Source organism: Syngnathoides biaculeatus, chromosome 23, assembly GCF_019802595.1.
Source record: "Syngnathoides biaculeatus isolate LvHL_M chromosome 23, ASM1980259v1, whole genome shotgun sequence".
In the NCBI taxonomy this organism is placed as follows: Eukaryota; Metazoa; Chordata; class Actinopteri; order Syngnathiformes; family Syngnathidae; genus Syngnathoides; species Syngnathoides biaculeatus.
This window is the reverse complement of record NC_084662.1, coordinates 18,931,554-18,953,036: the sequence shown is the minus strand read 5'-3', so window position 1 is coordinate 18,953,036 and position 21,483 is coordinate 18,931,554. Positions and strand designations below refer to the sequence as shown.

Genomic DNA, 21,483 nt, shown 5'->3' with positions numbered 1-21,483 from the left:
CATAGACGATCTTGGACACAACACCCCGTGTACAATAGCATTCTTTCAGTGAATGTCGCTACCTTTAGGACCCGGGGCGGACTTTTGGTGGCAAGTCCATTGCTGTTGGCGGGCCAAGGCAGAGCGGTGGAGCCAACACACACACACTGAGAGAAAGAGAGAGAGAGAGAGAGAGAGAGAGAGAGAGAGAGGAGAGAGAGAGAGAGAGAGAGAGAGAGAGAGAGAGAGAGAGACACTATCGGAACGTAGTGGCTCGTGTGCGCGTGCGTGAATGCGAGAGCGTATGCGTGTGTGTGTGCGTTGAGCTGCGTACCCGCTCGCTTGGCGGTAGAAACGACTGGCGGGGCGGACATGGAGGAACTCAGGGAAAGCGCTGCTGGGAAGTGACCGATCACCGAGGCGAAGAGAGGGGGGAACGGAGAGAGCGAGGACGGACGGACGGATATACGGGAGGAAAGAAGGAAGGAAGGACGGAAGGAGAGTGGCGAGAAAAGTCTAACAAGAGGACGGAAAGAGAGTGAAAAGCGGCTCGTCTGGAACGCAGCGGGATTCTAAGGTGACTTTATGGCTCTTTTGGTTCATGTGTGAGAGTCTGTGTGGTGTTGACATGCGGTGCAAGACTGACTGCACTTGAAAGGAACGATGGAGGTGTGTGAGCAGTGTCGGGGGGTGAGGGAGGGGGGCACTTTAAAGTGAACTAAAGCATGTGTGTACAGTCGAAAGTGGGAGCTGAAGTGTAACGGGAGCTGACCCACTGTAAACTGGAGTGAAGGGGTCCAAAGGAGCGGATACGACAGCAAACTACAGAACACACACTTTCCTGGTGGGAACTCAAGTACAGTAAATGCGTGCGACGACTCAACTACACAGTAATGCAGTCTCTTAAGAGAAGCCAGAGCTAATTCAAGCACTCAGCCAACACTTACACCACACTCTTGTGCGTTGCGCGTCTCGTAGAAGGTCGCTAAAATGGCCCTTGAAGGAATGTTCTTTTCTCCGGAAACTTGAGTGACAGCGGACGCAGCTTCATAAGTTGGAAGGAGCATCTCCCTCTCCCCCGCCCCCCTTCCCCTCTCGCTCTCTCGCGTGTAGGTGTGTTTGTGAGACAGCAAACAGGTTGAGGGAGGCAGATCTGATCAAACGCACAGCAACAGAGGAGCAAGCGTGGCACAGGCTGAGCAGCAGTACATTGGATTACACACACATCAGTACACACGAGCACATACCCTCAAAGCTCTGTGGCCAGCAGAACAGCTGGGAGAAATGTGTGTGTGTCGGTGCCTGAGAGCGTCTCACTTGATGCGTGCCCCCTGCCTTTGCTCGTGCAGGGCTGTTTGCTTTTGTATTATCCTTTGCTTCTGTGCTTCTCTGTCCATGTGAGATGTGTGTAGGGAAAGAATGTTCTGTGGTGTCTTCAGCGTGAGACCACCCCGGCCCCCCAGCCGCCTGGTGTGGAGAAAAGAAAGAGGAGGGGTTCACATGAAGAAAAGCGATCAGATGACCAAAGAATAAGGCAGATGAGAAGAGTAATCCCCTGGTGAGAGATGACAACGGAAGGGATCGTAGAGATTTTAGGACAGGAGGATGAGGAGAAATGCAAGGCAGAGATGGAGTGAAGGAGACAGGGCCTGACGTGCTCCCTCCAGGAGTGCTCAGAGTGCCGCTCATTCATAATTCACCTCCATGGCAAGTGTTCATTCACATATTGACCCCCCCATGGCTGCGCTCAATGGAGCTCTACACCCCCCCCACCACCACGTCTTGGTGTCTCTCAATGGATACCCCTGTGGTGCTGCGTTCAGTTAGCACCGGGGCCATATACCGCCTCTTCTTCAGGTTTTCCAAAAGGCTTTAGTGTTTTATTTTTTTATTTTTGTATTTTTATGATTCCTCAGACGGTAGCACTTTTTCAGCCGGAATCTCTGATGTGAGATTAAGTTGTGTAAATTGAATATCGAATTCAGACTCCACCCAAGACACAGATAATTGGTATGGATGACTCGGAGGGTTAGTGCACTCACTACAAGTGTTGTTTGTCGAATTCCCCTTACACAGCTGAAGCAGCCTATTATGGATCTATAATTCATGCGTGAATGAATTGAATAGTCTGTGTTTGGATAAAAGCATCAGATGGCTTTCTTGGATGCCAGGGCATGATTTATTCAGTATAAATACTCAAAAATGTCTGTTTTGATGTTTCTGATTGTATCGTGTGTGACTGGAACTACACTATTTACACCCCACTGCCGTGGTCTGGTCTGCTGTGATCTATGCACAATGAATCTATCTGAAATCCAATGAAAAAATATGATTAACTGTTGAAGCATTGCAAATTTAGTATTTTAGATTTTAGTTCTCATATGTGACAGATGCACTAACAGACTAACTTTTTTGACTCGGAGCTAGAGGTGCAACAATTAATTGATGACAAATTGATTAATACAGTGGAATTTTGTGCTATGTAATTAATTTGTTCCGTGACCCTCTTTGTAACCCAAAATGTTCCTAAAACCAAGGTAACGTTTTCCATGTGAATGCGTGGAATTGCAATTAATCTGTTCCAGCTCCAAAATTAAGTTGTGTGTGTGCGTGGTTAAAAATAAACCTAATGCAATATAGAAATAAGGAAAGCAGAACTGAGGAGAGAAAGGGGGAGGACTACAGCACCTCAGTGAAGCAGAGTCTTCTCATCATAACACAGGGAAATTCTGATTCATTGGTTGATTTTGGCAAAAACAAACTGATTCAGGGAAAGTTGTCTATCTCTGTTCAGAAAAAAAAAGAAATTGGAATGTCACATCATTTAAAAGATAAGTTGCTCTGCTGGCCAGTTTGCTGCACATTTTTTTTGATCATTATCATTATTTGACTGCCTTGCCCATGCTATCACCAGTGAGCGTGTTCTTTTTTTTGGTAATCTTATAAAAGAGTGAAAAATAACAATATGACAGTGCACAATGAATTGATAAATAACTACTCTTGATAAAAGTCAGGGAACATATTTTTTTCAACTATTGTTTAGTTTAAATCAGGTTTGGTAATTAAAAAATATGTGAAGTAATACATAGTTAAGTAATAAAAGTGAAGAAAATTTGTGATATTGGTTAAAATTTTAAGAGAAAAACAGACAAAATTTTACAGCAGACTACATAAAATGATCTGGAGGCCCAGATCTGGGCTTTAAGGAAAAAAACTCAAGTTATACTCAACTTTATTTATGGAGTACTTAAAAAAACATTGCTGAAGCAAAAGTGCTGGAGATGAATAAAAATCGAACATAAATAAAATTAATACAACTGCCATTAATACTGTTAAGAATACTATTTTTTTGAAACAAAAATATACCTGTCAAAAACATAAAACCACTGACTTAAAAAAACTCCTGCTGCACCTCACCTGTGCCCTCAGACCAGTGATTCTCAACCAGTGTGCCGGGGCACATTTGTGTGCCATGAATGCTCTTCTGGTGTGCTTTGGGAAATTATACAAATTTATGTAATTGCTCAAAAAACATTTATTTACAAGAAATAATGTATCTTTGTTGATCTATTTATGCAATTGAGGCACAGTGACAGATAGAAGAAATAAATGCTCTTTTTTTCGATGGCATAACGTACATACTGTAATTAATCTATCCACTTTTTATGGCATTTTTGTTTGTTGTTTTGCTGTGAGATTTTTCTATTGTAAAAGATGTTCTTTGGTTCAATAACAGTTGGAAATCACTGCTATAGATCAAACTGTCACGGTCTGTATGCTCGTCGCCTGCTATTCCGCCAGCGGCCTATTGGTGGTCTCAAGGTTTATGAAGTTATGGTCAGAGATGGGAAGGAAGAAGAGCCATATGATCAATTTAGATTTGCATACAGGAGCTCCAGGGTTTTTAATTATCTTGTCGCGGCACAGTTTACGTGTTGTGTGAAATTTGTTAGTTGGTGAGACAGTGCAACAGCTAATGGTTGAACGCAAACAAACAACTGCACTTCTCAAACAACCTTTAGTTCATTCGCTGGGTAGTATGGTGACATTCCCCATAATGATCAATGGAAAGAACAGTTCAAATTTCCAGTACCATTCAGTCCTTTCGCTCACTTTACTTAGTGCTGATTCTTGTCTCTCTCATGTCTCCTTTGGGAGACATTCTTTTCAGAGGGGATGTTAGCCTGTTCCATGTTAAAGGGGAAGGCAGTTTCTCCTCATAGTTGTAGATGTAGCAGATGGAAAAAAGCCAAAAAGTGTTGATATTTTCTGATACATCTTGGACTCAAAAAAATGAAATGAGGGAGAAAAAAACTGAAAAAAAGTCAGAGTTATTGCAAGAGGCTACTGACTCTCAGCGCCAGAAAGTTTTCTCTCACTTTCTAGGTAAGCTATGTGAGCCTAAGGTCAACTTTGGTACTGGTGATTTTAACAGTTGGTTAGAATTATCACGCTAATTTGAATGGTTATATCAGTATCGACAAATCTTGTGTATTTTATGCCGATTGGTTGATCACCTTTATAGTATTGTCATAATTCAACATTGATCGGCTCCACAAAACACATTTACTATGTGTCACCAACGTGCCTGGTATATTTGAAAACAAAAGTGAATTTATTTTTAGGCTTCTTCTTTGTCTTTTGACATAGAACTGTAAATATCTGACACCCAATGAGTTTATTTGAAGAAAAAAATGTCGCCACATGGGAGAGACAAGATGGCTGAGACAAGATGAGACATAATGCGCAAATCAGACTATAAAACAAATTTGCCCTTTCACGATTGGGTGGGTGTGGGTGGCGGAACGTGTTAGTTGTTCACCAGTGCTCAGGACAGGAGAGGACATTTGTGCAAGGCTTGCTTTATGTATGCCTACATACTTCTAATACCATACGGCTCAGAAGCAGGCAACAAAATGTAACGTAGCCTAGCAAGCTAGTGATAGGGGTCATGGTTGTGTGTAAATATCCTGCCTTTCTGTTGAACACATGATCTGACCAGAGTAGTTAAATCCAACCGTTTTAGATTGCCAGTAGGCACCATATACATATACAGGGTTGGCACTGGTTCATGCAAACTCTTACTCAATTTGGTTCAACAGTATAAAAATCTCTGAGCCACAGTTGTGTGTAGTCAGCCACAGCATAAACACAACTTCTTCTCTGGCTAAACCATAAGCCACAGTTAGCCGGCCCTTCCCACCGGGAACTTGATAAGTTTTAAAAATGTGGGCCCAATTAATCATCATTCAGGAGTAGTGCTGAATGATATGGGAAAATACTTAATTGCGAGGTGTTTTTGTTTGTTTGTGTCTTTAAACAAATATGCTATTGCGAATTAGCATGAGATTTTTTTTCTGGAGGAAGTTTATCTTCAGCATTATTCCCTAAACAAAAAAAAATACATGATTCTATAGTATGACCAACTCATAATTGGCCAACAAATAAACAACTCTTTCCCGGAAGCCAGGGCTGAATGGAATTGCGAAAGGAAAATCCCTCAATCACAGTAGAACATTGACATATTGATTTAACTTCATCGCTTGTAAAAATGTAATACTGCATAATGATTCTCTTGCCAGTAGCAATAGCACTGCTGTCATTGTCACTCGAGCATATAGTGGAGAGTGACACGAGTGACACATTTCATCCCCAAGATGTGAATATGAAAGTGGTTCAAATGGTAAACTATATTAAACGTTGATTAATATTATCATCAATGTTAACTTGATTCACTTTTTATTTGATTAGCCTCGAGAAGGATCTTAAGGACTTTCTCTATCTTTTTCCCTAATTCAAACTTTTAAGTTGAAGATGAACATGAAAATTCCAAATTTTTGGTAGTAAATTTAGCTAACTTTAGCTATCAGAAAATTTTAGCAGATTTTTAAAAGCAGGGCCAAGTGGTCTAAATTAAATTTGACAATACCGTCGTGTTGACATTAAATAAGTCCTTGGTGCACGCTATTTAATGACACTCCCGACTGCCAAGCTGAGAAAAGGCTTTTTTTAAATTGGCTGTACTAGAATTTAGTGTAATTGCACATCCACTACAATAAGTGGCAGTGGTGCTGTCGCGATTGTGTAGTGCAAATTTTTTGCCGACCAAACAACATGAAGTGTAAACAAACTCTCAAGAGACAGATAAATTTGTAACAGGGATGAAAATAGAGGGGACAGAGATAATGGGTCATGGGCTAAGATGAAGAAATGTTACAAAGCATATGTAACACTTGGCTTCACTGTGACAACTGTAGGCGACAAAGAAAGACCTGTATGTTTACTGTGTCTAAAAATGCTGGCAGTGGACAGGATGAAGCAAAATAAATCATGGGCCGCTTGAAAATATTACACCCACTAATGCTAATAATTTGCTGGAGTTTTTTTTTTTTTCAGCAAAAACATACCAAATATTGCCATCAATCATCCCGCTTTGTGAAGTGAACTGTTATTCTAAGTTATTCTTTGTTGTAAGTTGAATTATGTTTCTTTCTTTTTTCTATTTTTTTCTTTAATGGTAATATGGATACAATGTTATGCAGAGGTGTACAAATGAAATACAATACAAGTTTTATAGACAGATTATAATATTTATAGTTGGGCGGTGGGGACGCAAAATGTTTTCTTCTTCCTACAGGGGGCGAAACAAAATAATTGGGAAGCATTACAGTAACGGTTGCATGTAACCATGCCAAAGTTCCGTTGAATCATACTCTAAAGTTTCAGTGTAATGATGATGTAATTTCATTTCAATAAGGTAGTTTAATTACAGTACGTTTGCAGCCATTATTTCTGTCATGTAATGTTGGTTTGACTTGACTGATTAGAATGCATGACCTCACGAGAATACTTTTGAAGAAGCTCAGTATACCAAGAAGCTCAGTATACCGTACACAAGTATATAGAGTAAATGAAGAAGTCATTTAAACAAACACATTCCTCCATCTTGTGATCGTATTGGTGATGAGTTATAGTTTTTTTTCAACTTCCTAATTGGTGATCGGCCCAAAAATCTTGAAGGGGTAAAGCGTAATATAAATAGGATGTAAGTGAAGACATACAAGAAGTGTATGACAAAATAGAAACCAATTGTGTTTTTGCCGTGGGTGATTGTGGTCTACGATTGAAAGTTGACTGTTTTGTCTGTAGTTCCCAATGTTTTTTGAAATTGATGTCAAAATTCTCAAGTCACCCAAGTCAAGTCTGCTTTTGTTATGCCATCAGGGGAAAAAAACAACAAAGAAACAGAAAACAAATCATTGCATTGTGTGTTTTGATGGAAATCTCATGAGCTGCGTTACTCTCGATGGAATAATTTTCATAATTCACAGATGACATCAGCAGAGGCAATTATTGAGGCTCAGATGTTTCAAGAGAACAAAGAATAATAATAGAAGTTTTCGTTGGCGTAGTCAGATTTAAACAATTATATCCCTCACATAGCAGCTACCATCCATCCATGTGGTGAATTTTGTTCATGTTTTATATTTCAACCAGTATGTATGACCGATCACATTGTGACCATAAGCACCCGTAAAATCAAAATGTTTGTAGTCTTCATCAGAGCTTCTGGTCATTATATTATTTACAAGTACAAAACTTAGCAAAAAGTATAACATCTAAATCTAATAATATATCATAGTATAAAATTGGTCACAATGATAGCTAACATCTGAGTGGGTCAGCTTAAAGGGTTCTTTATACTTGAGTGGGCGGTGGCTGGACTGACGTCACTGCAGCTATCCTGCACGAAGTTTGGCTTCATACTTGAGGGCAACCCATGCGCTGGGTTTTGAAAATGTGCTGCAGTTCTCCTCCAAGTCAGGGGTGTCACTACAGCGGGTAATGGCACAGACACCACAGGGTGGAGATTGCTCTACATTTGTTTTACATTTGCGGGAGCCATTTTTGCTTTAGTTTTTCTTACAAGAAAGAATGCAACAACAATGGCGACACTGGAACAGTATCTGGACACACAAATGGACCCAATTGCTCAGCTGATATATTTAATTATGCTGCAAAATCGATCAAGAATGGGGTGGCGGTGATATGTGGAACCTAGGGGAAGGCTAAGTACGTTATCACAGTAAGTGACTAAAATGCCCCAATCACGAGAGATGATCTCTGTGGCATTCTACGTGCAACACCATATCTCGAAGTAACGAAGAAGGGCTGTGTAGACCAATGTGTTGGTCATCTAATGTCATGTGGGTGTCGTTGGGCGTGTGAACGGACAATTATAAAGAAACTTTATCTGTATTAGTTCCACGCAGCAAGGCAAGAATAAAATGAGCTTCTGGTTTAAGAGCTTCAAGGAGCGTTAAAGACTGGAAACTTAAGGGGATACCGAGAGTGGAGTCTTAAACAATATCAAGCGGAGCAGTGAGTAACATCAGAAGCAAAAATAAATAAATAAAATACAACCATCTGTGACAACATTTCTCCATTCATTCATCAGCCGACTTTGGTGTAATATCAACCATGTTTCTCACTCATTCTGAACTTCCCGTCTAATATGTTCCCATAATGGTGCAGAATTAGTTTTTCTGACACGTCCCCATCTTGCAGTGTTCTGTAATCTGATCTGCATTGCCAGACATAACTAAACTGGATTGCATAGCCTGGTGACTTGACAGCAATGACATCTTTCAGTCTCGTCATTCAATCATTCATCTTCCGTTCTGCTTATCCTCACCAGTGTCGCGGGCGTGCTAGAGCCTATCCAGCTATCACCATGTGAGAGGTGGACAGGTGTACAACCTGAGCTGGTCACAAACCAATCGCAGCAGTCTCGTCACACGTAACTAAATTTATACTAACATATTGCGTTGTCGCAGCTGGGAAGCGTTGGCCTCACAGTTCTGAGGACCCGGGTTTGATCCCAGCCCTCCCTGTGTAGAGTTTGCATGTTCTCCCCATGCCTGCGTGGTTTTTCTCCGGGTACTCCGGTTTCCTCTCACATCCTTGAAACATGCGATATTAATTGGACACTGTAAATTGCCCCTAGGTGTGATTGTGAGTGTGGCTGTTTGTCTCTATGTGCCCTGCGACTGGCTGGCAACCAATTCAGGGAGTACCCCGCATTCTGCTCGTTGACAGCTGGGATAGGCTCCAGCACTCCCGCGACTCTTGTGAGGTAAGCGGTTAAGAAAATGGATGGATGGACATTGCGTTGTGGCATTTGCAATACAAGTCTTTGTTTTCACAAAATGGTAAATGATTCTTAAAAAGTGGACTGGTTTCATATATTGAAGCTAAATGTGTAGCTGTGTGTGTAATATGCAATTTTGACAACTTTATACATGACTGCATCTTCCAAAAACAATAGACAGCTTTAATAGCTCTACTCATTTGGCAATAAGCATCGACCAAAATGAAGCCATTTGCACCAAGAGATATGGTGGGGTTCTGTTTGTTTTACTATAGGATGCATTGTATTACTATTGATATCGGGGTTCCAAAATAACTGCCCCAAAATATCCTAATCTTCACTAGTGTTCGGTTCACAATGGCACCGATGTTCACTGTTTTAAGATTACAAATGGCGCATGATAAAGTAACTTACACAGCGATGTTACTACATGTAACTACATGTTTTTATGTGGCCCATCAAGGGACGGTCCCGCCACCACAGTATTTTATGTATGCACTGACGCAGGAGAAGCTCGCCAATTTCATTATACAGTTTTGTGTGACGATAGTAAAAGGCATTCATTCATTCATTCATAGAAGCATTTGTCATACAAATGTTTACTGTCATCAGGACTTTATTTTAATGTGAGCCAGGGATGAGCCAATTTTAGATTCTGGTGACATGAAAATCTTGAGCAGAAATGTCACTGTTTCGAGGTATTACATTTGCAATTACAGCACTGAAGTCTATTCATTTGAAAGGTTTTGATAAAAAAAAAAATCAGCATTTAATGTGGTATACTTGGTATGTTTGTAAACACAGAAGAAAATAAACAATTGAATTTTTTAAAACTAAACTCAAACTGTAGTACACAAGGAATAATACTTATTTCACAGAAAATGAGTAGCTGCAGTATTTCTCTGCTCTTCTTTGCTTTGTGAAATAATGTCAAGTAACGAGCCGATGTTAGCCATGCTACCGGATCATGTTATTTGCCTTGGTAGCAAGTTATTTTTAGAAAGTTTTACAGTATATTAACATTGTCTTGAATTTGTTGAATAGTGACAGATGTCGCTCTCAGACTGTGATATGATAATGGATGTATCTCATCCTCTCGCAGACACACTTCATCAGCACATGTATTTTATCTTTCTTCTACCAAGTAGCGATACTGGGAAAAAGATTTGACTGTTGGAAATTTTAGTGGGTTTTTAACTTTTTAAAAACATGGGACAGTTTTCTTTCGTGTATTGCAGGGTTTACGTTCCAGACTGGCCCCACAATAGATGTAACCTGAAGTCCCAACCATGTATTTATTTTATTCATGTATAATGTAAAGCTTTACGTAATACCATTACAATGTCATAATGAAATCATCAAATCAGCGTGCAGGTATTATTTCTGTCCACGTGGAAATACCATCTTGATGTTCTACATGGGACCTGGCCTTTTGGGGACGTTACAATCAGAGAATGAGTATAGAGCTGCCTGGGTGAACTCGCCAAACTGTTAGCCACTCTGTTTTGAGTGACTCAGCATCAGTTGTGGCAAATTGTCTTACTCAGTGTGTGTTTTTATTTTCTTAACTTTGTTCACCAAAGTGATGTGGTGTACCAGCAGCTGTGTCTATCGTTAACCAACTGGAGAGGGATTGCAGTTTGTTGTTAGTTGTCCAGGTAGGCTATTTTAAATAAGATAACAATGTTTACGCTGGCACGGTGGAGCAGCTGGTTAGAGCCTTTGCCTCAGAGTTCCGGAGACCGGGGTTTAAATCTGGGCCCCGCCTGTGTGGAGTTTGCGTGTTCTCCCCGTGCCTGCATTGGTTTTCTCTGGGCACTCTGGTTTACTCCCAGATCCCAAAAAACATGCATTAATTGGAGACTCTAAATTGCCCTTAGGTGTGATTGTGAATGTGACTGTTTGTGTCTATGTGCCCAGTGATTGGCTGGCATCCAGTCCACGGTGTATCCCGCCTCCTACCAGATGACAGCTGGGATTGGCTCCAGCACTCTCAACCCTTGTGAGGATAAGCGACTCAGAAAATGCTGTGCAGTTGTGCAATTTAAGCCGTTTTTGTGTTTTGCAATAATGCACATTGCACTTAAGCTTCTTCTTAAATTGAGGAACAGAACTTTCGAAACCGTGGAACCCCTGCATCCGTTTATCAGGGTACAATTTACAGTGGTATGTTTCAGTCTGCGCATTGAGGGTGAAGCTGAACACACTCCTGTTAGTTGATTGGTCAACAGAGAAGTGTCCACATTCTTTGGTATTACAAAACAATGCATTGAATGTGAAGGAAAGGAAGCTCCTACCATTATCGCCTACACACCCCATTGTGCAAAGAGGAGCCTGACCAGGGTTTACAACCATTTAGACTTGTTACTGGTCCACTGATGACCCTGTTTCTTGATTTGAGAAAAAAAAAAAAAGCCTCAAGTTGAATCAATGTTTTATCACTGCAGTGGAAAAATAGCATGGCCAAGCGATCAAGATAGTTTTAAAGAATAATGGTCCTTTGTATCCCCAAGGTTCTAATAGTCTTCAGTCGACCCGCTGTTGATATGAAACAGTGCCAGGCAGCATGCCCCAAAAATCACCTCTCCACTTAGACTTGCTGAGCTACTGCCAGCTGCAACCTCACACGGTGATACACAAATACACACGTACTAGCATTAAAAGACGTCAGCTGCTACAAAAATAGAGCTCACGAACAGAGAGAAGGGGTTTTATGTTTACAGGAGGTGATGTCATGTTTTCTATGACTCCATAAACAACAAACTGGAGGTCGCTGGTATCAGCCTCCTCAGCTTTAGGTGCTTCAATAAGAGCTTCAGAGTTCAAGGAAATGTTGTTTGTTCTTATTGTTTTCGTGGTGGAGACATGCACAGAATGACGCTGCTGCGGTTGCCAAGCAACACAGAGATGTGGGCAGAAGGATTTCCTGTCCTAAGGAAGCTTTGTTTATGAGAGTTTGTGTCCATGCGTGTGTGTAAAATATTGAGTGTGCATTTCAGTAGTGCTTGAGTGCCTGTTTTAATTCATTTTTGCCTCAAGTATGAGTGCAAACAAACGTGGCAGAAGACGACCACGTTGTATAGACAATAAAGACAAAAAAAAAACAAAAACTGGCTGAAAAAAGCACTGTCTAGTCTGTTGAGTTTGGATGTCTGTTGCATAACTCCTCCAGCCGGGTCAGATGTGAACTCCTCCTCTTCAAACCCAAACGCTCTCACTGTGACACAGCCTCACGCGAGCCCGCCTCCGTGCTAATGATGTCATCAGCATGCCAGGTTTTTATGTCTTTTCTCACATGAGATTGCAATTATGTGTTCTTGCCCTGCAAGCAATCACACTGACACACACACATACAACTGCACACACACATGGGGTGTCTGTCCTGCAGCCGTTGGACCCCGAGATTACGTAATTGACATTGAATGAAAGGGATGACGTCAGTTTAGCATTCTCATACTTGCCTTGTCTTTCTGGCTAGCTACAGTGATGTCACAAATGGATGCAACCATCCACGGAGGGTGTCTGTGTTGGTTTGAGTAATCACGTGTGAGGACAAAAATGACCTCTGGAACCAACTAATTTGTTCAATCTGTTTACTCCTTTGCTGCTATGGCTCTGTTAAAGTGACATTGTTCTCTTTGGTCTGAAGTTCTTAGCAGCGTGTTGACTGATGTCCCTCTTACACACACGCACACTGATGCATGCACACACGACACGTGCAGAGGTTATAGACTCATTCAGCCGCTTTTCAGTGGGTCCTTTTTGAAACAGATACCCCTGTTGTCTATAACCTGGTAACTCCATCCCCTTATTGCCCTTCATCTGTGGCCATTTGACCTTTTGCTGATTCTCATTCTGTGAAAGCCAACAATGCAGAGGGGGATGGAGAAGATGCAGTGTTGACTTCACAGATATGGTACCGTCCGGTTCTTATTTTAGCAAAGCAACACACCGCGTCACAGAGAAAGAGAGGGGATATGTTGGTTAGCCTTTTATGGCGATCTACCAAAATAACTCTTTGAGCTCACAGTTGGAATTCTGTTGAAGAAAGGAAGTGTGGATCTGTTTGTGTCGTGTCTTGAATGGATTTGTCTGTCCTATGGGTATTAATGTCCAAGATATGTACATAACCCATTAGGGTAAATGGGTTAAATGGGACCATTTAAGAGATGTGGACAAACGCGCATGGACGCACACTCTCTCTTTTCTCTCTCACACACACACACACACACACACACACACACACACACACACACACACACACACACACACACACACACACACACACACACACACACACAAGCGCACACACAATATAAAAAAGTTTTGAATTTTAATCACCCTGTCCCACTTTCTTGCTCTAACCACAAACCAAAATCAAATAATTCCACACTTTAACAGTTATGAAGTGAGCATAAAAACACACACACAGACACACACTAAAGTTCAGCATCCACACACACACGCACACATTAACAAACCATAAGAAAAATGTCTTATTGAATAAAGGATTATGGTTATGTTGCTTTCACAAAGGCCAAACCACAAAGAAAATTCACAATCCCAGTGGTGACCAGTTCAGAAATATAAACAAATGTATGTATCCACACAGAACAAGCCAAGTACATTGATAATAAGAATTTTAGTGGAACACTATTAATTTGAATGCCACTGATGTTGTACTTGGTTGGCCCAAAACCCCAATAAAGATATCTATGGCTGCAAACTACAAAAGTGGACAATTAAATTAAAAATGTATAGTTTTAATATGAAAAAACTCAGTTTCAAAAGACTTGGATTAAACTTGTTTCCGCATATTCATCAGCATGTTTACATTTGTCACCGTTTTACTTTCTTTTATTTCTTCGAATGCTTAGATGGTGTCTACGAATGTTATAAAGAGGAATCAACGAAAGTGAACTCTCTATCAGTAGTACTCTATTTCAGTCGGTATTCACAATGATACACCATCAAAGTGTGAACTTACTTTTAGAGTTGATTGGCAGTTAAAATATTAGTGTGACTATTGACCGTGTAGAATTGTAGATAATGAACCAAATGACCTGTCTTTGTTATGCAAAGGCACGCTAAACCAATACACACAAATAACAAAAATATATACACCCACACACGAGCGTTGCACCCCCAGCACCCGCAGTCTCCGAGCCTTAGTCAGCGTCTGTGTGTCCATGCGTGGGCCTGTTCCCTGGCAAAGTAAGGGGGAAAAATACCTTCCCCTATGATGTAAGCACCCAAGTGCTCGTGTGTGAGCGCGTGCATAATTGCAAGCTTGTGTAAGTGTGTGATGGTCACTTTTGAGATATGGTTTATGGTGCCCTCTCCAATTGCATCGTTTTTTTCCAGATGAATCCACAGTACTGTACATTTTCTTTTTAATGATGCACATTGACATGGATTTGTTCTTTTACACACAGTGGAAAGACATGACGAGGATGTAACATACCAGCGCTTTAAAAACTCAGTACGTGTACACAATCCATCCATCTATCCATTTTCTGAGCTGCAGGAGGGCTGCAGCCTATCCTAGCTAACTTTCCGGGGTACATAGATCGTAGTGCACATAGAAACGAGCAACAGTCATAGTCACTATCACAGCTAAGAGCAATTTAGAGTCTCCAATTAATGTAATAAACTCTAGGTTGCACGACTGGTCCCAATGATTTTTAATTTTATTACTGTAGCTCATTTACAGTGATGCTGATAACACATTAAAATGTGACAAGTAACGCTTTACTCCAAAATCCTGGTATTTTGAGTTATGACCAAACTAACCCATTACTTTCCTGGAAGTAATTAGACTACAGTTACTTCTCAAAACTATCAATAGCTCAATGTCTCTCACCAAGTACTAATTTATGGCCGGTGATTTGAACAAAACACAGTCCAGCTATTCAGTGATATTTAAACTTTCACGCAAACTCGTGTCCATACAAACAAAATAAAGCGATTGGGGTGTTATTGTTGCACAGTGACGATACAGTATCATAAAATTGCAAAGAAATACACGATTTCTATTTCGCTACACCATTTTTGTTACTTTCCTTAGTAAAAGTCCATTTAATTGTTTTTACTTTTTTATTTACATGTTTGGAAAATGGATGAATTAAGAATACCGTTTACTGTCATGTTAAGCATGCGAAGCATTGTGGGTTAATTATTCCTACTGAAGTGTGTGGCAAAAATTGTCAGATAGTAAAGACTGAGTTGCATACGCTACTTATCTTAAAAATATTTATAACAAAAAGTGAGAAGTATCAACTTTGTATGTAGTCCAGATTGTGAGGTGGTTTATCACTCTGCAGGGCTACCGTCACGTACTACTGTAAGTGCTTCTCTCCCCTGTCAATCAACCACAGCTCGTGTCAAAATTACAATGGTGGTACCAATTCTGTGTGTATGTGTGTGGCCCAATATACAATTGATCTGTCTGTGTGTCTGTCTGTCTGTCTGTGTGTCTGTCCTTCTGTCTGTCTGTGTGTCTGTCTATCAGTTAAAAGTCTTAATAGATGCGTGCTGGGAATGTGGCTTCAATTGCACTAATATTTAAGTTCCGGGCTCATGTTGATTGCATGATTGCGTTACTTTTGTGGCATACATTACCAAGTTATAATGTTTTTTTTTAATATTGTAGATAAGTGATATTTTTCCCACTTGCCAGCTTCTGAAAGTAACTAAAAAGTAACAAAGTTTTTTCTAACATAATTACTTTTGATCAGTAAAGGAAGGTTAGAGTAGGTTGTAATCAGTAAAATAACTATTTTACTTTTTCAAGATAACTGTGGTAAACTCCTCATTTGGTAGCATTATCATTTATAGAAATAATAAAAGACGATTGCTATACAGTGCATTGGACAGGATCAGCATTTGCCTATGTTGCCTAATGGGTGAGCTGGCTCTGACCCACAGATTATTCTGTTGTAAACAAAATTCCTCTTCCAGCAAAGCATTTGCATACTGGAGTCTGCTTTCTGCAAATGCACCAGCCTCTGTATTTGAAGAAAAGCAAAATTTAATTCAAAAGGTAGAAGAAGAAGCTGTGTTGGGGGATGTTTTCATCATCTCAAAAGTAAATACAATATTTAAAGTATTTGGATGGAAGAAAACAGTTTTTAAATGTGACGGGACTGGTATAAAATCTCCATTTTAAACTTATATGACAGAGCAAAGAGTATCCACGTTTCAAAAGGATGTATTTTACCACCGAAGCGGCATTTTTCTTTTTAACATTGAACCAAAGTTTTTTGTCTGTTTTATTTAGTCCATGACAAAAAAACAAAACGAAATAAAAGCCCAGGTAGTCCTTAACCCTGCCCCTCTTTCGTTACCTCAAGAAAAAATAATGTTCTCCTGTTATTCACACAAATGAAATGCAATTGTTCCTCACTGCCTTGTGAGTGCAATCATATGGTAGCTTACATACACACTTGCTACCATGCATGCTAACCAATGTGTTTAAGTATACTTTTCTGGACAAGTAACACATGTGCAAATGTTGGAACTCAGTGTGCACAGAAGATGCACCACACTGTAGGGCACCATGTCTAATGACACCATGTCTAATGTCGCACCTCGTCTATTTAGAAGAGACTTTAAGACCTTTACGGTCGTGAAAATATGGTAAGTTAAAATGTTTTATTATTCATTTTCCTTCCCGTTCAGTTTTAATTCTACTGGTCACATGTATTCACCTGCAATTCAGGAGACACCGTCCTTCATACTCTGCATGGTTTCTGGAATTAGGTCCTTCCCTGCTTTTTTTAATATGATGGATTTCCTTCCTCTGGGACAGTGCCTATTTTTTAACTATTCAGCCGCACCGCAAAAAGCCCACACCAATTAGAAAACCAGACACTACCTCTTCATTTATAAACTCTTGAAAGAATTTCTACAGGTTTATTTCAATCTACCTTTTACCACAAACTTAATCCAGTGACAGCCCACTTAAGTAGTAGGCATTGTTCAGTCTCTAGACTGGGGGGGAGAGCTTCAGTTATTGTGTATTGATGAATGTGAATATCACAAACCATCCAACCAGCAAATAGATTTCTAGTAAAAAGAGGAAGATATTCTTTTATCATGACAAGCAGTCAACATTTTATTCTGACTATGCTGTTTAAGTATTTTCCATAATTTCTTGGCACAGCCGAGGCGTTGGGGATGTCTTTTTTGGTGAGCTCAGTATTACGTCCCTGCTTCTTGAAGTTATTGTGGTCCTGGTGGCTTCATCAAGCCTTGATCTTCAATTCTCACTGCAGAGGTTCACAGCCAAGTGTAAAGCAGATGGGATGAAGATCAGCACCTCTGAATCTGAGCCTATCGTACTCATTCGGAAAAGGGTGCAGTATGAGGGACAAATGGAGTGGAAGATTCACAGCTTGATTGATCTTCAGTGATATGGAGTCTGCGGTGACACGGACGCTGCGTGGTCTGTTGTGGTGAAGAAGAAACTGAATGAAAAGGCTAACCAACTGGTCGATTTACATTCCTACTCTCACTTATGTGGGTTGAGACTGAAAGAACAGGATCACAGATACAAGGGACAGGGTGTCTCTTTCTTGGTAGGATGAGAAACTCTGTCATCTTGGAGGGTCTCAGAATCAAAATCACTGCTCTTCAATATCGAGAGGAACCAGATGAGGTGGTTCAAGCAGCTGGTTAGGATGCCTCTTAGACACCTCCGGGAATGTCGTACCGGGAGAAGACTTCGGAGACAACCCAGAATACTTTGGACAGACCATGTCTTCTGGCAGGTCTGGGAACACCTCATGGTTTCCCCCGTCCTCTCGTCAGCGGGACAAAGTGGCGAGAGAGAGCGAAGTCTCGGCTTCCCTTCTTAAGCTGCTGGCCCCATGAACTGGCCCAGATAAACAGGAAAATGAATGAATGGATGTTTTTTTTCATATTTTAAATTGCTTTTGAGCTTACTTTTTACCATTTTGAAAAGCTTGGAGAAAGGTCTTCATCTTTGAGTTGGAAATAATCACCCACTATTTTAAAGGTCACCTATTTTACCAAAATAAACTTTTATAGTATTTGGGATTTTATATTGGTTCTCTGGCCCCTCGGAAAACATGTTAAATATGAATTAAAATAGTCCAAGCATTCCTGCATCCCAGATGTTTTTCTGTCAAGAGACCTGAAATCAGGTCACTTGAATTTCTCAAGTTTATCTGCGTCACTAACAAAGACTTCTCTGCTCCCGGGCGAGCGTTGTCAGCATAAAAAATCTTGTGCTTTCATAAATTGTCCTTCTACATGGAGGCATCCAATCAGAGGAAAGGAGGCGGTCTGACCATACATGAAGAAAGCGGAGAAAAACAATTGGATCAAAGAGAAGTAGCTGTTGGAGGATCTGTTTTCTGGACACTCGTATGAGAAAACCAAGGTATTTTTTTAGATTAAATTGACTTTTATACTAAGTCCACGATAGAGACTCACTCTTTGGGGGTCTAAATAGTTAAATTATGAGACCTTTAAATTGTCCTTTATTGGACAAGAAAACTTTTTTTAAAACATTGGTTTGTATTCAGAATTTATACATTTGTGTGTGTGTGTGTGTGTGTGTGTGTGTGTGCATGCGTGCGTGTGGGTGTTCGTGTGCGACACACACACATGCTGTATTTTTGGAATGTACAACTAAAATAGTCAGTAAAAATACATTTCCGTGTTTGCAAATCACTCCTCCATGTTACTCCAGCGCGGCACGACGGAGCAGCTGGTAAAGCGTTGGCCTCACAGTTCTGAGGTCCCGGGTTCAATCCCGGACCTGCCTGTGTGGAGTTTGCATGTTCTCCCCGTCCCAGCGTGGGCTTCCCCGGGCACTCTGGTTTCCTCCCACATTCCAAAAACATGCAACATTAATTGGACACTCTCAATTGCCCCTTGGTGTGATTGTGAGTGTGGCTGTTTGTCTCAATATGCCCTGTGATTGGCTGGCAACCAGTTCAGGGTGTACCCTGCCTCCTGCCCGTTGATAGCTGGGATAGGCTCCAGCATTCCCCGTGACCCCTGTGAGGATAAGCAGCGAAGAAAATGGATGGATACAACTAAAATAGATAGATAGTTGGATGTCATTGTGTTAACGTGGCTATTTCAAAGCAATACGAACAATTATGTAGGCACTTTATTGCAATTAGAATGTGTAAGATTGAGTCAAACTGAGATTAGCATCAGACTGATGAGCAAGAATGACACGCTGAGTTCCTTTTTTTCCATTAACAGGAGCAATGACGTAAGATTTGTTGTCAGCTAAAATGTATTCTACACATATTTCAAACACAGTTCGAGAGTTGCAAAGCAATTTGGAGCAACTCTCAAGATATTCATAATTTCTGGATTTTGATATAGTCAAGAACACAGAGTTTGATCGCAGTGGAAATTGTGAGTCTGCCATGTCTGTTGCTGAGCACCACTGTCACAAAAACCCCTGTGACCTTCCAACCCCTGGCAAGTATGGTTTTACTGTCCTGGTCTTCCACAGCCATTTGAGTGTGTGCTACCTGGGATGATAGAGAGACTGCCGCATAGCAACTGAGCAAGTGGGATATCAGGGTGGTTCAGTGTGTTTGTGTCTATGTCGTTGCTGTTAATCAAACCCACAATGTTTTGACTACAGCATGATGGAGGCAAAGACTCAGTCAGAAAAGGTAACCCTCCACTGAAAAAAAAAACACATGAACAAAAAAATAGATGACTATAGCGAGCAGTCATTTCCTTCAAGATTCATTCATGAAAAGAAAGTGATTCAAACCTTCCTTCCATTTATTCAGTAGTCTTATTAATCTTTTTCTTGACTATGAACCAAACACACCATGTTTTCTCTTTCTTCTCGGCAAGAGGCTTTTGTACATTTCCAGCACTTGTTTCCATACGGGGAATGTCCTTGGCCTGTTCGACCTGCACATTCCCACTGAGCCCTCCATCAAACACCTGGGGCGGGCTCATAGCGCATGGTGTACAGACCAATGACGACTCTGCCAGATAATGACATCAGTTAACAGAGAGTCTTTAGGACCGGCCCCTCGAGGTGATTTGTCGCAGAGAGAGTGCTCTTGCTGTTATGATGATTAAGTGCTATATGAAGGGCTATCAGAGGAGAACCCCTTAATGAAAGTGGAGCTCAGAGAGCACAGGCAGTGGCGAAGCTGCGGAGAGCTACTGAGAAGGAAAAGAGAAGCAAGGGGGAAGTGAGAGGAGTTTAAGGTGGGAGACAAAGCAGGTGAGAAGAAGAAAGGAGAGAGCAAGAGAGGGAGCATGGGGCTGAATATTCAGCATCCCTGTCCAGACTTGCTGACTCTGACTGTTCATGCTCTGAATGTAGCACGGGGCAGGCGGTGAGCACAGGAAATCACAATAAAAGAGCAAAGGCGAAGAGGAACATGTGTCTGTGAATGCAAACAAATGTGGAAGCTCCAGTTGACCTTAATGCTCTTTCATGCAAGAATGCAATCCAGTGACTGTGAAGGCTAGAGTTTGCCCCGGTTCAGAGCTAACTTCTGTTCTGAGCTACCTCTGCGCTATTTTTATTTGCTCAGACCTAATCTTTATTTTCTGTCTTCCGAGCATATCCATTATACTTTACCATGAATGGAAGTTGATGCCACGTGGAATTTTTTACAGTATCACAATGGGATGGGAAATAAGAATTTACCTATTCTGACTCTGTTAACAATGCTGCTTATTGTTCTAATTTCATATTGATTCTCATTGTGTGTAGGGATGAAAGAATACAAATCTCTTCTGATACTATTGATGTCATTGCCATTAGAAGTATCATTTTATGTCATGAGAATACAAAATTTGTTTCTGCATTGTGGTTTGTGATTTCTTTGACGTCTTAGTGTATTACCAAAAGTCACCTTGGGAATGGTGGTCCCAGCTCTTTTCAGGTCCAAGTCCTGTGATGTATTCCTGGGCTGATTCCTCAACTTTCTAAGGGTAATCGAGACCCTATGAGGTGTTATCTTGCACGGTGTCACAACCCATCGGAACGGAGGTAGGACCCAAATGCAGGAGGACACGGAAGATGCAAGGTAGTTCGGGATAAAACGTTTATTATTAGAAGGTCGGGGATCGGGCAGGGAGTCAGGTGCAGCAGGGGTAGTTGGGACGTCGGGCGAAGAGAGCAGGTGAGCGGGCAGGCAGGAGTCGGTACACAGGAGATTGATCAAGGCAGGCAGAAGTGTCAAAGGAGTCAGGCTACGGGGTCGGTCGGAGAACAGGCGAAGGTCGGTACACACGGGTTGACGATCAGGGATACGAGAGTGCTGCAACGGGACATGAACCTCAACGATCTGGCTGAGCACCAGTCGTCATCGGGGTCCTATATATAC

At 41.1% G+C, this 21,483-nt stretch overlaps 1 protein-coding gene across 2 annotated transcripts in view; it reads left to right on the top strand.

The window, feature by feature from the left end:
* Positions 1-244: 244 nt before the first annotated feature.
* Positions 245-21,483, top strand: part of LOC133496796 (forkhead box protein N3-like) — an 88,088-nt gene continuing 66,849 nt past the window's right edge. For both annotated transcript variants that reach the window (XM_061812797.1, XM_061812796.1), the window contains exon 1: positions 245-556. The gene's annotated coding sequence lies outside the window, so the exon portion shown is untranslated. The remainder of the gene's footprint in view (positions 557-21,483) is intronic.